General features: G+C 49.8%; 1 protein-coding gene across 3 annotated transcripts in view; it reads left to right on the top strand.

The window, feature by feature from the left end:
* The first annotated feature begins 6,430 nt into the window (after positions 1–6,430).
* DAG1 (dystroglycan 1) overlaps positions 6,431–15,852 on the top strand; it is a 69,788-nt gene continuing 60,366 nt past the window's right edge. Inside the window, exon 1 of one of the 3 annotated variants that reach the window (XM_045079875.1) lies at positions 6,431–6,604. The gene's annotated coding sequence lies outside the window, so the exon portion shown is untranslated. The other 2 variants (XM_045079871.1, XM_045079883.1) reach the window with 2 other exon arrangements.

Raw genomic sequence — 15,852 nt, 5'->3', positions numbered from 1 at the left:
CCCCTCCAACATGAAACGAGCAGCTGCTGGGCCCTGGCTCTGAGGTCCAGGATATCCCTTTCAGAAGCAGCCTTCCCTCCACCCCCATGTCCCCACCTTTGTATTATGCCAGCTGCCACATTCACTTATGTGCCCGGGAACACGGGGCTGGGGCTGGGGGAGGCAGAGTTGAAACGTTTCTTAAAAAAATAAAGGAAGGAAGGAAGGAAATGTTTTCACCTTTTCTGGAAAAACTCTCTACCCATCATCTTTTGGTATGGGACATGTCAATGCCTCTGCATGGAGCCATCACCATGCTTGCTGCCAGCCATGCCCACACCCAGAAGTTCAGAGCCCTGGCTTCGAGCTGGGGTCTCTCTTACCTCAAGGGCCCATACTGTACCCAACCTCCAGTGCTTCCCATTCCAGGTCTTCCTGGTCTCTGGGGTCCCTTGTCAGTTTCAGCCTACTGATGGACATAGACCCTCTCCTGCTCATTCATGGGTGACCCCAGCCAGGACCTCAGTCCAGCTTGGGTAAATGGCAACTGCAGGGAGGGACCTTTGAAGGTCACTGGCCTTGAGCAGTAAGCAGGAGGGAGATGGATGGATCAGCTGACCAAGGCCTCCCTTGCCTGCCAGATGACACCCTACCTGTCACCCTACCTGCCTTCTTTGCACCTGTGTTTGGCAGCAGCCTCAGGGGAGTTGGGTAGGGGACTGCCCTGGACCCTGTCTTAGGCAGGATCCTCCACCTCCTCCACACTTACCACTATCCCCCTACTCTCTCCCACCTCCACCTTGGCCCAGCCCATGGACTTCCTTCCAGCCAGGAGTTGGCGGTAGGTGCTCTGTTCTCTGGTGGGTTCTGCAGGGTCTCTCCGAAACCCCAACCTGTAAAACCTACTAGGAGCTGCCCCAGCCCAAGGGAATGGATATTCCCTCCCCGTCTCCTTCCTCCTCTGGAGCTGGGAGGAGGGGAGCCACTTCTCTGCATTCCAGGGGAAGGTGGAGGCAAAGAAACTGCAAAATGTTGTCTCTAAATGCTTGTTCTGACTTGACTTCTGTGGGGCCTGCTGTCCCTCCCACACAAGACCCCATCTCTGTCCCTACCCCTGCTTGCTCTCTCACCTCTCTTTCCCCACCTACCAGAGGCAGGGGAGCTCCAGGGCTGGGGCCAGGCTGCTGCCCCCTCATTCCTCACCCCACCACATTCCTTCCAGGAGGCCCGAGGGCACCATTCCCACTCCCCTCCTGGTTGCTCGCACCCTTCAGCTTCCATGCCCCTTGCTCTTGGGATCCTGTGCTCCTGGCAAAGCCCCCCAGTCCGGTTAAATCCAGCTCTGGCGCCTATCGTCACACTAGTTGTTTTGTCCTTTGTTCACTCCTCCATTCATTGCTCAGGCCATGGTTAACTCGGGGGTTCCTCAGATCTGCCTGCCCACTCCTTCCTCTGTTTTACCACGGCCATTCCCTAGGCTTGTGCTATTCCTTCCCTTGAAAACCCCAGGGTTCCGTCCTTCACCTCCTGCAGGACTTACTTCCGTGATGAACTGGACCACAGAGCAGCCCCTGTCCTGCCCTCGCATCCCCTGATTGAGGGCACTGACTTACTCCCTACTAATCCCAGCCCGTGGTTGACTTACTTATTTAGTCTCTATCTGGTTACACTTGAATTTGGGCTCCACAACAGCAGTGCTTGTTCCTTTCGTCCCTCCCTGTGTTCCCAGCGCACAACAGACTCGGTAAATATCTGTGGACTGACAACGTGTGGTGGGTGTTTCATCCTGGTCCGGACTCAGCCACATAAAGTGGTCTTCCTGTCACTCTCCGTGAGCAGGCAGGTCTGAAGCCCACACACATCACTTGATGATGGGTTGACCAAGAGGTTCAGGGAAGGCAAACAGCTTATGAACGATCACAAAGTGAACTTGGCTCTTGGTCCCAGCGGGGACTTATTCTTCATGTGGACACAATGGGAAGCTTGGCTGAGGGGCTAATATTCACTCTTTGTCCTTTTAGTAGCTTCCCTCAAATTGGCTCCCAGAAATGTTGGGGAGTATCAGACCACAGGTGAGGGCTCCTAGAGGCCCTGCCTGTTTCTGTCAGCACTCAGCCTAGGATTAAGACTGTCGGTTTGGGTCCAACACATTCTAGTGTTCCAAGGGCTTACCCAACAGCCATGATAACAGAATGAGAATCAGTGATTGTTGGGAAACCCATTTATGTCTCTTGACTAAAGGACGCTAAGGGGAACCCAGGCTGATGAAACAAACAGGCCCAGATCTTAGGCCCGCTCTGAGAGGAAGAGGTGTTTCTGTCCTAGAGAAGTCAGTGGCGGATCCCCGAGCCAGACCAGACACGTGACTGAGAGCAGAGAGGGACTGCCAATCTGGTTGAACCAGAACGGTATAGGTAACTTCTCCCACTGCTGGGTTGGGGCTGGCTGGTCAGTGACTGAAGAGAATGAACAAACAGGACCCTCGGTTTACTTGCTTTCACCGGCTGCCTGGCCGAGACCAGACATAATCTGGTGTTTAGTCCAGTGTTCAAGGCCGTAAACTCTGTGTTTTAGGAGCCGTCGCCCAAAGTCAGCCTTGGAGGACTGTATTATCTCAGAGCTAGCAGGGAGTGGAATGTGGCCGAGACATTAGTGTCCACCCAAGGGGAAGAGGTGATTTTTATTCATTCACTCAACACTTATTCTTGCTGTGGGGTTTCTGTCCCCAGGGGATTGGATACCTGTAGATAGACAGGTGTGGAACCTGCTGGCTGACTGGAGGAAGGGCCTGTGCCAGACATGTAGAAAGGGGTCTAGTGGAAGTACAGGAGTGGAGGGCCCCGCAAGAGAAGGAATTGGCTTCTGGGAAGGCTGGTGGTGACGCGCAAACACGCCTACTGGCAGTTTCTTCCGGATGAACTTATCAGCCCTTTCTTTCTGCCAGAGCTACCAGACAATCCTCCTTCTGTTAAATCCAGACAAAAGGGACCCCTCCCTTGCCCTGACTTGGCTGGCCCTGCTTGGGCATTTGGGTCAGAAGCCTCCATCCTCAGCTAGCCCTGCCCCTTGCCCCTCTTCCTTGGGCCCGGGGGAGCAGCAGTGGCAGGAACCTCCTTTCCCTTGGAAGAGTCTGAAGCTGGGCACCAGCCCTTAGCCTTCAATTTGTTGGGAATATGCCAGAGAAAAAGTCCTGGAATCAATCCTAGAACCAGAGGAAAGTTTGGTCCATGTTGGTATCTGCTGGATTTTATCTGAGCTGGAACCAAGGCTTTAGCCCTAGGTAAACACTGAGGCATTTGCCTTCGGCTTTGCACAGGGCTTGGGACATTTGTGGTGACTACCAACCAGGAAGTGAGGCAGGCAACATCTCATTCTTTCCTTCTCAAACAGAAATGGAGCCTCTACGATGTGCAGGCAGTTAGGTGGTGGTTGTAATATGGGGTCAAACAGACTGGTCTCTGGCCTCAAAGGCTCATGCTCCAGTGGGGGAGACAAACCCAGATCAGATCATTGTTCTGGAGCCTCTGGCTTGGGGTTTAAGTGGAGGAAGCTTTGGAGGCTGAAGGGCCTGGAGAGTTGAAGGCTGTAGGTCTAAAGAGTCCTATTCTTTTTTTTTTTTTTTAATTTATTTGACAGACAGAGATCACAGGTAGACAGAGAGGCAGGCAGAGAGAGAGGAAGGAAAGCAGGCTCCCTGCTGAGCAGAGAGCCCGATGCGGGGCTCGATCCCAGAACCCTGGGATCATGACCCAAGCCGAAAGCAGAGGCTTTAACCCACTGAGCCACCCAGGCGCCCCTAAAGAGTCCTATTCTTAGTTTCTCCCCCAGCCCATACCATATGGGCCTCTTGGGTGTTTTCCTGGGCCTCACTTTTGGCTATTCCCTCCAACTGGCTGTGATCACCATCCCAGGTGGCCTAGGCCCTCCTGGGATTCTAGAATAGCCTCCAAGGGTGAGTCATTGGGGACCTCTTGCTGAGCACTAGGTTGGGTTATGCAGTGGGAGGAGAAAGGCTTTGACTTCCAGGACTATAGAGAATAACAGGCCTTTCCCTTTATGGCCCCTGGTTAACTTAGGGGCCCATGAAATTGGCTGTCCACCTCCCTCTTTACTTACCTATGGGCTCTGTGGGAGCTGCTTGGGTTCCAGCTGGGGCTAATTAGGCCCCAGAAGGCTGGTCAGTTCTGGCCAGCCAGGCCTTCGTCCTTCTAGGGCCTGGAATAGGGAGGATGGAGAGAACTCCAACTCCAAACAAAAATGAAAAAAGCCTGTTATGACATCCGGAGGTTAGAGCCATTCTGGGCTGGGGGGAAGAAAACATGTGAGATCTGCCAGGAGTGAAGGGGTAGGGAGGGGGGAGAATATTAGGGCCAGCCTGGGGGCCACAGAGCCTCCAAAGTAACCCCAAACCTAGAGAAGCAAGGACTGGAAAGGATTTGGCTGTAAGGGCTTCAGGCACACTCTGATTGTTGTTCCCTCCTTCCAGGACTATCCCACCTTCTGGTACCAACCAGTTGAGGCCCCTTCCTTGGTCAGAAATCTGGGGGCTGCTTAAGCATGGGGCACTGGGACTCTGGAGGCCAGAATGAGGCCTGGTGCTTCATCTAGGAAGACCAGTGCTAAAAAGGAAGAAGGGAAGTTACTCTGGGATCCATGGATGATCAGTGAGGATTAGAAGTGGCCAGCAGCTTCTGTGCAGATGGTAGGAGGGAAGTACTTTAGGAGGCCAGTACCCACTGATATCTTTTGTTTTGGAAAAACATATGTATATAACTATACAGTCAGGCACTAACATACCCCGCAGAACCTAGGGGTCGCAAAGCAGTGCCTGGTGTATGTTGGGTTGGGGGTGGGGTGTGTAAGGAAACTTAGTAAAGAAGTGAATGAGAGAATATATTTTATTTAGAAACCCAAGTAAGTTTTCACATTCTTAGCCTTTTCAAAGCAGCAGAATTTTAAATTTGGATTTGAGAGACTAATAATTTTTTTAGTTTTAACATCTGAAAGATGGTTTGAGGCCTTTTCCCTGGATTTCAGTTCCTTTTCTAGTCTGTGTGAATGAAGTTTGGAGCCTATGCATTTAAGTATAAAAAAATCAAGGGGCATCTGATTGGCGAATTTGGAAGAGCATGAGCCTCCTGACTCCAGGCTTGTGAGTTCGAGCTCCATGTTGGATGTAGCGCTTACTTAAAATAAATAAATAAATAAATAAATAAATAAAATCAAGGGGCCCCTGGGTGGCTCAGTTGGTTAAGTGTCTGCCTTTGGCTCAGGTCATGATCCCAGTGATGAAGTCCTAGTACAGAGCTCCTCCTGGGGCTTTCTGCTCAGCAGGCAGTCTGCTTCTCCCTCTTCCCACTCCCCTTTCTTGTGCTTTCTCTCTCTTTCTGTCAAATATATTTTAAAAATCTTAAAAAAAAAAAAAGTCACAAACAGCTATGTGCATTTGGAAGATGACTTTCCTTCTGGCTCTCTGAAATTTGTTTATCCAGGACACTCCTTAAGGAATGGGGAGAAAGCAAGCAGGGGAGACTCACACCTGTATGGATTCAGGGAGGACAGCCCAGCAGGTAGCAGCCAGCTCTGTGTTCAGAATGTGCTCTCTGACAAAGGTTCTGGGTTGGAATTCCAACCTGGACACAGGCCCAGGAGGGAATGGACACATCCTGAGCAGGATTTGGGAGCGAAAGTGAACAGAGTCCATCATGGATCCCATCCCCAGATCCACCCAGTGATTTTTCAGGTCTCTGGGGCATTTGGGGTTGGAGGCCATAGGTAAGCCCTGCGACGAGCGAGAGCCCCTTTAGGACCCTCCCCTTGAAGGGAGAAGGACCTCAGCAGTAACCTCCGCTCCTTACTCCCCCACCCCCTGAAAGAATGCAGGCTACAAGTAGTGAGTGACCAGCGCCAGCGGGTCAGAGCTATTTCTGGCGCCAGAGGAGGCATCGGATTCCGGAGTTGGGGGCAGGGGAAGGGGACAGGGTCAGGCCTGAGGCGCTTCCCGGACGACCTCGCCTGCTAGGGGCAAGGCCTTTGGAGAGAGGCCAGCTTCCCGCTCCTCCGGCCCTCGCCTCAGTTTCCCGATCCGTGTAGCGATTTAGAGGACCCTTCCTGACCGTTTTCAAGGCTTAGAAATACCGCTTGATTTGCATTCGAAAGAAATCAGGAGATCCAAACGATAGGTGGCCTTCTGTGGCAGAACTAGTTCCCGAGCCCGACCACCCTGGGTGGGTTGGACGAGTCTCACAGCCGGAAGGCCTGAGGTTGGGCGGGGTGCCCCTCCCCCACCGCCAGGCCAGAGGACTGGGGGCAACCCGTACCGGCCGGGGCGTGTCCGGGGGGACGGACCCGGCCTCCGTGGGGCGGGGCTTCCAGGGAGGGGCGTGTCTTTCGGGCGGGGGCGTGGCGGGCCAATGAGCAAAGCGGCGCGGGTGGAGGCGGGGCCTGCGCGCGGGTGCGGCGCGCTGCGGGGCGGCGGACGCAGGCAGAAGCGGGCGTCGCGCGGACTGCTGGTCGGTGCCGCGCGGAGCTGGCGGCGGGATTGGCTGCGGCACTCGCGTGTCAGGCGGTTGCTAGGCTCCGGCCGCGCGCCCCGCCCTCGCGCTCGGCGCCCTCTCACCGCCCGGTACGTGCTCGCGCGGAGGCTGCGGTGCGGCGCTCGCGGTCCTCAGGCTCGGTGGCGGCGGCGGCGGCGACGGCGGCGACGGCAGCTTGGCGCCGAGTCCCCGGGGAGCGGTGGCGGCGGCGTGGCGTCTTGCGGCCGGGAGGAGCAAGCACCTGCCGCGGCCCGCCCGCCGGCGCTCGGTGAGTGCGCCGCCCGTCCCCTGCCGCCGAGCCTAGCAGCCCAGGCCCCCATCCCCGTGGCCGGCCGAGCCTCCCGAGGAACACCTGCTGCTGCTCGCGGTTTGGCCCGGGATGGGGACACGGTTGCGGACGTCCTTGCGGGTGAGGCAGCGGCACGGCCCGGGGAGAGCTGCCCCCTCCTCGCGGCCCCTCAGGCAAAGGCTTAGGGCGTTCCGCGGCCGGGCCCGGGCTCCGCGCCGCGGCGATGGGCCAGGCCTCAGCCCGGCCCGCGCTCCGGGGAACGCGGGGCCTGCGCTCTGGCCACAGGCGTGTACGGCCTTGGGGCCTCCCGCTGGGCTTGCAAAGAGGGTCGTTGCGCGGCCCAGTTGGACAGAAGCCGGAGGATGGGGCACTGACCCCCCGCAGGAGGCGGGGAAGGGCGCCGCAGCCGCTGGGACCTGAGCTGCTCAGAGAGCCTTGGGGTCACCCTCCCACCCCCCCAACTCGAGCTTCTTTGGAAGCCTCCTGCCTTTTCACCTTTTTACTTGGTGTTTGGAAAACCGGATTCACCGGCTGGTGTATTTGTAAAGTGTCTCTAGAGAAAATGCTCTCTCTGCTTAGAATCCTGCCAAAAATTCCAAGTTAATTTCATACAAACTTACGTGCTTATTAGAAATGCATATTTTAATCTCTATGGCATGTGAGGCTCTTAGGTTTGTAAACTGACTTCAGAATTAGTTTTAATGATGAGCATGAAGTTTTTGCCTTGGTGGAAGCTAGAGCCTGGGACAGCACGTTGATAGCCTGAAGTTCTAACTTAAGAGCCGGGCCTGCTATTTCCCTAAATAAGCGAGGAGAAGCGATTCCTGGCATGGAACCCAGACTCAGCTCAGGGAGGGTAGTGTTAATAGGACATGAGCCCAGATAAAGAGTTGGATTTGCTACCAGGTGTTTTTGAGTCTGCTGTAGATGGGATACTGTAACTTTATCAGGTTGTTCTATGGTGAGTGTTTAGAGACGTGATAATTTTGGAATGTCCCTGTTTTTAAAAAGATTCAACCTTGGAGGCATACAGATCTCTATTTGGACTCCAGAGAAGTTGAATTGAACTTTGTTTGCTGTGGAGCCAAGGAATAAGAGCTCATGGTCTGCATGTTTAAAGGAGGCTGAGGAGCCATTTCTTGGAGAAAGCAGATTTGAGGAAAGATGAAGGTGCATAGTGTGAGCCTGTTCAAAGCCTGTGGGATACTGTATGAAAGGAAGAGTAAGCAGTACTGTACGGGCAACAACCACCCAGCTGGAACATGAAAGCTCTTGTTGATAGGAGCCTTGGTTGAAAGAGGAAGAGAGCAAGTCTTTACTGTTTTGGAAAAGTTGATATGACAAAGTACATTCATTCATTTAATGAATATTTGCCTACTTGCCTAATTTTGTGGTAGGTTCAGGGGACTTGTGTAAAAGAGGCTGATTCTGCCCTTAAGGAAGTTTCAGGGACAGTGGGAATTAGGGAACCTGTGATTGATAGTATCTGCCCAGTAAGTGTGCTCACATGGTGCTTTGGGAGCCTGAGGAAAGGGAATTCCTAAGCTGAGGCTTGCAGGGCCAGCAAGAATTAGTTGGGGGGTGGGGGGGGACAGCAAGGTCTGGATGCAGGGAATCACATGTACATGAGCTCCTAAAATAGCACCTGTGAGTCCTCCAGCTTGGCCAGTGGGATCCCTAGGCCTTTCTAGGCCTTTCTCTAGGCCCATTGTGCTGGGGAGTTCAGACTTTCTCAGGGTGCAGAAGTCTGAGAAGGCTTTTCAATTACTGGAGTAGCATGGTCCAGACCTGTGTTTAGAAGGATGGTGGTGTTTAGAAAGATGCTGGTGACCACATAGGTGGTGTCAGGGAGGGGGAGGGGTTCAGGACCTCCAGCTGTGAGGTCTGCCAGTAGAGGAGAGCTAAGGTGGGAGGAGGAGCCAGCTGAGAGTCTGAAGAGGTTGAGCAGAGGGAATGTCAAGCTGGGGTGTGTGGGGGGAGGTTGGGGACAAGGAGAAGAAGTCTGTATTCAGGAATGTGTGGGTCAGAAGAGTAACATGACCAAGGATTTAACTCTATCTTGTGTGAGTTCGCTGGTGTCTGTTAAAACACTGAGAATGGTGTGGTAAGCGGGGGATCCTGGAGCCACTTGGACTCCAGGTGGCATATGATTGTTAAAAATCCTATCTCTCGAACTTGAGGCATTGCATTTCCTGTTGGGCAGGGCTGTTGTACTGGTCTCAGAGTAGGGGTGTGTTCTTTTTTTTTTAACAGGTGTGTTCATTCTTGATGCAGACGAGAGTATGTACAATCCTTTACCTTACAGTTGTTCTGGCCTTTCTTGCTTTCTAGGTCAGAGATGTGATAGACTGTGTCAGCCACAGTCATGGGCTTTCTGTTTCTGTTCTGTGTGCGCTATTGCTAATGGTTATGAGAATCCTTTATGTTGACTGAAGAAGCAGAGTCCTAGATGAGGGAATGTTCCCAGGGTCACACAACTTGTCATCATGTGGCAGAGTCCGGCTTTGAATACAGGTTGAACATTTGACTGTGCCCACCTGAGTTTGTGTTGCATCAGAATGATGATGGTAGCCTTGGTTGGGTGCTTCTCTGGTGAAGGCCAAGCCCAGGTGTTTGGTGGTGGGTACAGTGCCAGGGCAGTATGGGAGAAGTGATCAGGGACTCCACGAAGAATTCCAGGAACAGGGGCGCCTGGGTGGCTCAGTGGGTTAAGCCGCTGCCTTCGGCTCAGGTCATGATCTCAGGGTCCTGGGATCGAGTCCCGCATCGGGCTCTCTGCTCGGCGGGGAGCCTGCTTCCCTCTCTTTCTCTCTCTCTCTCTCTCTCTCTCTCTCTGCCTGCCTCTCCATCTACTTGTGATTTCTCTCTGTCAAAAGAAATAAATAAAATCTTTAAAAAAAAAAAAAAAAGAATTCCAGGAACATGCTGTGAGGGACCATTCTCAGAAACTAGGGTTTGTCTGAGCCTTCTTGGGACCTCTACTGGTGCTCTGGGCACAATGCTGAAGTAAGCTGAGGAGCCTGGGTCCTAGGCTACAGAGGGCAGGCTTTAGGGTGGGACTTCAGTTGAGCTGTACCTTCAGGAAAGGGTAGTGGTTTGATTGGTGAAGGAGTTGATGGCAGGAAGGTCTCAACTCTGGAAGGAAAAGAAGTGAGCAGAGGCAAGGGTTAAAAGAGAAGACTGGGCACCTTTTCTATATGTTCTCGAAGGTTGGGTTGGAACCAGAAGGAACTTGGAGCACAGCTGTGGTGGTTTTTTTTTTTTTTTTTAAGATTTTATTTATTTGAGAAAGAGAGAGCATGAGAGGGGAGAAGGTCAGAGGGAGTAGCAGACTCCCTGCTGAGCAGGGACTCTTTCCCCCCCCCCCAGCCCCCCACCAATCTGTGACTTGATCCCGTCACTCCAGGATCATGACTTGGGCTGAAAGCAGTCGATTAACCAACTGAGCCACCCAGGCACCCAGCTGTGGTGGTTTTAAGAAGTGACCTTGGGGTGCCTCTTGCTCAGTCAGTGGAATGTGGGACTCTTGCTTTTGAGGTTGTGTGTTTGATCCCCATGCTGGGCATATCATAGGGTTTATTTAAAAACATTAAAAAATATTTTTAGGGGACGCCTGGATGGCTCAGTGGGTTGAGGCCTCCGCCTTTGGCTCAGGTCGTGATCCCGGAGTCCTGGGATCGAGCCCCACATCGGGCTCTCTGCTCAGCAGGGAACCTGCTTCCTCCTCTCTCTCTGCCTGCCTCTCTGCCTACTTGTGATCTCTGTCTGTCAAATAAATAAATAAAATCTTAAAAAAAAATATTTTTTAAAAAAGCCCCTATTATGAGAATGGAGACTGGACTGGAGGCAAGTTGGTTACTGCTGTGGTCTAGTAAGGAGGTAGGTGATCTAAACAAGGACATTGTTCAACAGGTGAGTGAGGAGAAAAAAGGAAAGTTCAAAATGAGACTGTTCAGCAGACATTAGGCACCTGAATGGTGCTGGTATCATCAGGGATCTACCATTGAATAGAAGGGACAGGAGGTGGCAGTGGAATATAAGACAGCATCAGCCAAATACTGGTGAGGACTTGAGAGACTTGGAATAAATGGGGCACCTAGACAGCAAAATGGGGGGGAAGGCTTAGTCTGTGGCAGGCAGGCTGTCCTTGGGTGACCCGAAGAAGGTGGAGGAGCGAAAGATCAGCCCATGCCTGAGGACCAAGGAGTAAAGCCAAAGGAAGTGTCCCTTGGGGAAAGTGGGGCAAAAATCTGACCTGAAGGCTGAGCTGGGCCAGTGGGGTGTCCCTGGAAGTTCTGAGTGGGATAGTGCTTGTGCCCTAGTTTTGAGTCTTGCAGGAGTGCAGTTGAAGGAGGTAGAAGGTAAAGGTATAAAGAAGGAAGTAGAAAGGGTGGTTGAAAGAGATGGCAAGAAAGGGATTTACTCAGGGAGGAGAAGCCATGATTTGTTGACCCACTTGGTGGATAGAGAACTAGTATGTTTTAAAATGTTTGCAGTTTAGATCTCAGGGTCATGAGTTCCAGTCCTGCATTGAGCTCCATGCTGGGCGTGGGGCCTACTTAATAAAAAAAAAAAAAGAATTAAAAAAATTGGGGATGCCTGGGTGGCTCACTTGCTTAAGTGTCTGACCTTTTTTTAAAAATTTTTTTTATTAATATATAATGTATTATTTGCCCCAGGGGTACAGGTCTGTGAATTGTCAGGCTTACACATTTCATAGCACTCACCATATCACATACCCTCCCCAGTGTCCATAACCCAACCACCCTATCCCTACCTCTTCACCCCTCCAGCAACCCTCAGTTTGTTTTGTGAGATTAAAGAGTCGCTCATGGTTTGCCTCCCTCTGGATCCCGTCTTGTTTCATTTTTTTCCTTTCCTACCCCCCAAACCTTCCACCCTGCCTCTCAGATTCCTCATATGATATGATATCATATGATAATTGTCTCTCTGATTGACTTATTTCACTCAGCATACCCTCTAGTTCCATCCACGTAGTTGCAAATGCCAAGATTTCATTTCTTTTGATGGCTGCATAATCCATTGTGTGTGTGTGTGTGTATACACACACCACATCTTTATTCATTCATCTGTTGAGGGACACCTAGGTTCTTTCCATAGTTAGACTATTGTGGACATTGCTGCTATAAACATTCGGGTGCATGTGCCCCTTTGGATCACTACATTTGATTCTTTAGGGTAAATACCCAGTAGTGCAATTGCTGGGTTGTAGGGTAGCTCTATTTTCAACTTTTTGAGGAACCGCCATACTGTTTTCCAGAGTGGCTGCACCAGCTTGCATTCCCACCAACAGTGTCCCCTTTGTCCGTGTCCTCGCCATCATCTGTCTTTTCCTGACTTGTTAATTTTAGCCATTCTGACTGGTGTGAGGTGGTACTTCATTGTGGTTTTGATTTGTATTTCCCTGATGCCAGGTAATGTGGAGCACTTTTTCATGTGTCTGTTGGCCATCTGAATGTCGTCTTTGCAGAAGTGTTTGTTCATGTCCTCTGCCCATTTCTTTTTTTCTTTTTTTTTTTTTAGATTTTATTTATTTATTTGACAGAGAGAGAGAGAGATCGATCACAAATAGGCTTAGAGGCAGGCAGAGAGAGGGGGAAGCAGGCTCACTGCTGAGCAGAGAGCCTGATGCGGGGCTCGATCACAGGACCCTGAGATCATGACCCAAGCCGAAGGCAGAGGCCTAACCCTCTGAGCCACCCAGGCGCCCCCCTCTGCCCATTTCTTTCTTTCTTTCTTTTTTTTTTTTTAAATTTATTTATTTGACAGAGAGGGAGATCACAAGTAGACAGAGAGGCAGGCAGAGAGAGAGGAGGGAAGCAGGCTCCCTGCTGAGCAGAGAGCCGGATGTGGGGCTCCATCCCAGGACCCTGGGATCATGACCTGAGCTGCAGGTAGAGAGGCTTTAACCTGCTGAGCCACCCAGGTGCCCCCCTCTGCCCATTTCTTGATTGGATTATTTGTTCTTTGGGTGTTGAGTTTGATAAGTTCTTTATAGATTTTGGATACTAGCCCTTTGATATGTCGTTTACGAGTATCTTCTCCCATTCTGTTGGTTGTCTTTTGGTTTTGTTGCCTGTTTCCTTTGCTGTGCAAAAGCTTTTGATCTTGATGAAGTCCCAATAGTTCATTTTTGCCCTTGCTTCCCTTGCCTTTGGTGATGTGTCTAAGAAAAAGTTGCTGTGGCTGAGGTCTAAGAGGTTGCTGCCTGTGTTCTCCTCAAGGATTTTGATGGATTCCTGGCTCACATTGAGGTTTTTCATCCATTTTGAGTCTTATTTTTGTGTGTGGTATAAGGAAATGGTCCAGTTTCATTCTTCTGGATGCAGCAATCCAATTTCTCCAAAACCATTTGTTGAAGAGACTATCTTTTTTCCATTGGACATTCTTTCCTGCTTTGTCGAAGATTAATTGACCATAGAGTTGAGGGTCTATTTCTGGACTCTCTATCCTGTTCCATTGATCTAGTTGTCTGTTTTTGTGCCAATACCATACTGTCTTGATGATTACAGCTTTGTAATAGAGCTTGAAGTCTGGAATTGTGATGCCACCAACTTTGGCTTTCTTTTTCAACATTCCTCTGGCTATTTGGGGTCTTCTCTGGTTCCATATAAATTTTAGGACTATTTGTTCCATTTCCTTGAAAAAAATGGATGGTATTTTGATGGGGATTGCATTAAATGTGTAGATTGCTTTAGGTAGCATAGACATTTTCACAATATTTGTTCTTCTAATCCATGAGCATGGAACATTTTTCCATTTCTTTGTGTCTCTCTGTTTCTTTCATGAGTACTTCATAGTTTTCTGAGTACAGATTTTTTGCCTCTTTGGTTAGGTTTATTCCTGGGTATCTTATGGTTTTGGGTGCATTTGTAAACTCCTTAGTTTCTCTTTCTTCTGTCTTGCTGTTGGTATATAGAAATGCAATTGATTTCTGTGCATTGATTTTTATATTCCTTTTTTTTTTTTAAGCTTTTATTTATTTATGTGACACAGAGAGAGAGAGATCATAGGCAGAGCAGCAGGCAGAGATAGAGGGGGAGGCAGGCTCCCTGCTGAGCAGAAAGCCCGATGTGGGGCTCGATCCCTGACCCTGAGATCATGACCTGAGCCAAAGACAGAGGCTGAGCCACCCAGGTGCCCTTGATTTTATATTCTGAAGTGTCTGACTCTTGACTTCAGCTCAGGTCTTGATCTCAGGGTGGTGAGTTCAAGACCCATGTTGAGCTCCATGCTGGGCATGGAGCCTGTTTAAAAAAAAAATTGTGTTTAAGTGTGTGCGTGCATATGTGCGCATACACACACACATATGTATATATAAAATGTCTGCAGTTTGGGAGACTCAGAATCATAGCAAGGATGGTGTGGCTTTCAAGTGGATTCATTGAAAGAATTGTCATTAGTTTGCCGACTTGACCCATGCAGAATACTAAAGGTGGACCATGATAGTGTGAAGTTGGACCTGCTTTACCTCGCTTGCCTTTTTGAGTTTTTATTTTGGTCATACTCTTCTTGATAAGGGGTGTACAACTAGCCTAGTGGAATGGCAAGTGGTGCTAGATCCATTTAGTGGATGGGCAAGAATAAGAGTGAGGCCTTGTGAGCTCCCCCCCCAAAGATTGATTTATTTGAGAGAGCAAGTGATACTGTGTGAACAGCAGAGGGGGAGGGGCAGAGGTAGGAGGGTGGAGAAGAGAATCTTAAGACCCATAGATCATGACCTAAAACCGAAAGTGGAAACCAAAATGTTGGACGCTCAAAGGACTGAACCACCCAGGCACCCTGCCTTATGAGGTTTTTTTTTCTAGCCTATACAGGAAGTCAGTGATGAAAAGTTTGATTCAATATCCAGGTTCTCTGGGTGTGTTGTTTAGATTGGAGCCACTGTGGAGTGTGACTCTTTGGGGGCTGGAGGCTTCCAGAGTATCAGAGAAGTAAATGCTGGTTTGAACATTGAAGGGGTCCACATGGGGACTAGAGAGTATTTAACCTCAAGGGTACTCAAAGTGAGAATAAATTCAGGTAATGTGTTCTTCAGTGTGTCTTGTGTATTGGTCAAGGATTTCTCCATCATTTTCTGGAATAAGTTTTCTTCCTCCTCCCCCATTAAAGAGTGTTTCGTGTCTTTGCTAGTGTTACTGTGCTGTTGGTTCTTCAGCCCCCATCTTTTTCTGCTTTTCCTGTATGGACACTCCAGGCCTGGAGTAAGGTAATGGTGGTTTTGAATATAAATGTGATTAATCTGGTCATTTCCCAGTAGGTTTTTCTGTGTCCATGCCTTTGGGTACTACTTGAAAGCAGTCTTCCTATGAGTCACATAACCTGCTTTGCCTTTTGATGTCCTGTTTCACTCTGATCATTAGTCAGTAATACTGCTCAGATAGCAATTTCTATAAATAGGATTTTAGAGTAGTTTACAAAATTACACCAGCCAGAGGGCTTAATTTAGCTTTAATGAATAGGGTTTCCTATTTTCCTATTTCTTGGGTTTGATTGCTAAGCATTTTCTTAGCTTTGCACTGGGTCCAGGGTAGGGAGATGGACGATGGGACGCCGTGGAGCAGTATCATAAACTGAAGGTATTTATGTTGGTGAACCTGTTCTGAGTTCTCTGTGGGAGTGAAGTAAATCTGAATGAAACTTCAGCGGTATGCTTGCTTAATTTGTACTTTTATTTAAAAAAAAATTTTTTTTTTTTTTAAATAAGTTTATTTACTTAAGCAATCTCTACAGCCAACCTGGGGTTTGAAATTACAACCCTGAGATCAGGAGCCACCTGCTCTATTGACTAAGCCAGGCAGGCACCCCAATTTATACTTACATTTTATTTATTTAAAAAAAATTTTTTAAACTATTTTAAAAGTAATCTTCTTCTTCTTCTTCTTTTTTTTTAGAGTTTATTTATTTATTTGACAGAGAGAGATCACAGGTAGGCAGAGAGGCAGGCAGGCAGAGGGAGGAGGAAGCAGGCTCCCTGCTGAGCAGAGAGCCTGATTCGGGGCTCGATCCCAGGACCCTGGGGTCATG

Source organism: Mustela putorius, unplaced genomic scaffold (assembly GCF_011764305.1).
Source record: "Mustela putorius furo isolate JIRA1106 unplaced genomic scaffold, ASM1176430v1.1 tig00000095_pilon_pilon_pilon, whole genome shotgun sequence".
In the NCBI taxonomy this organism is placed as follows: Eukaryota; Metazoa; Chordata; class Mammalia; order Carnivora; family Mustelidae; genus Mustela; species Mustela putorius.
Note: the sequence above shows the minus strand (reverse complement) of the source record. Positions and strands in the feature narration are given on the sequence as shown.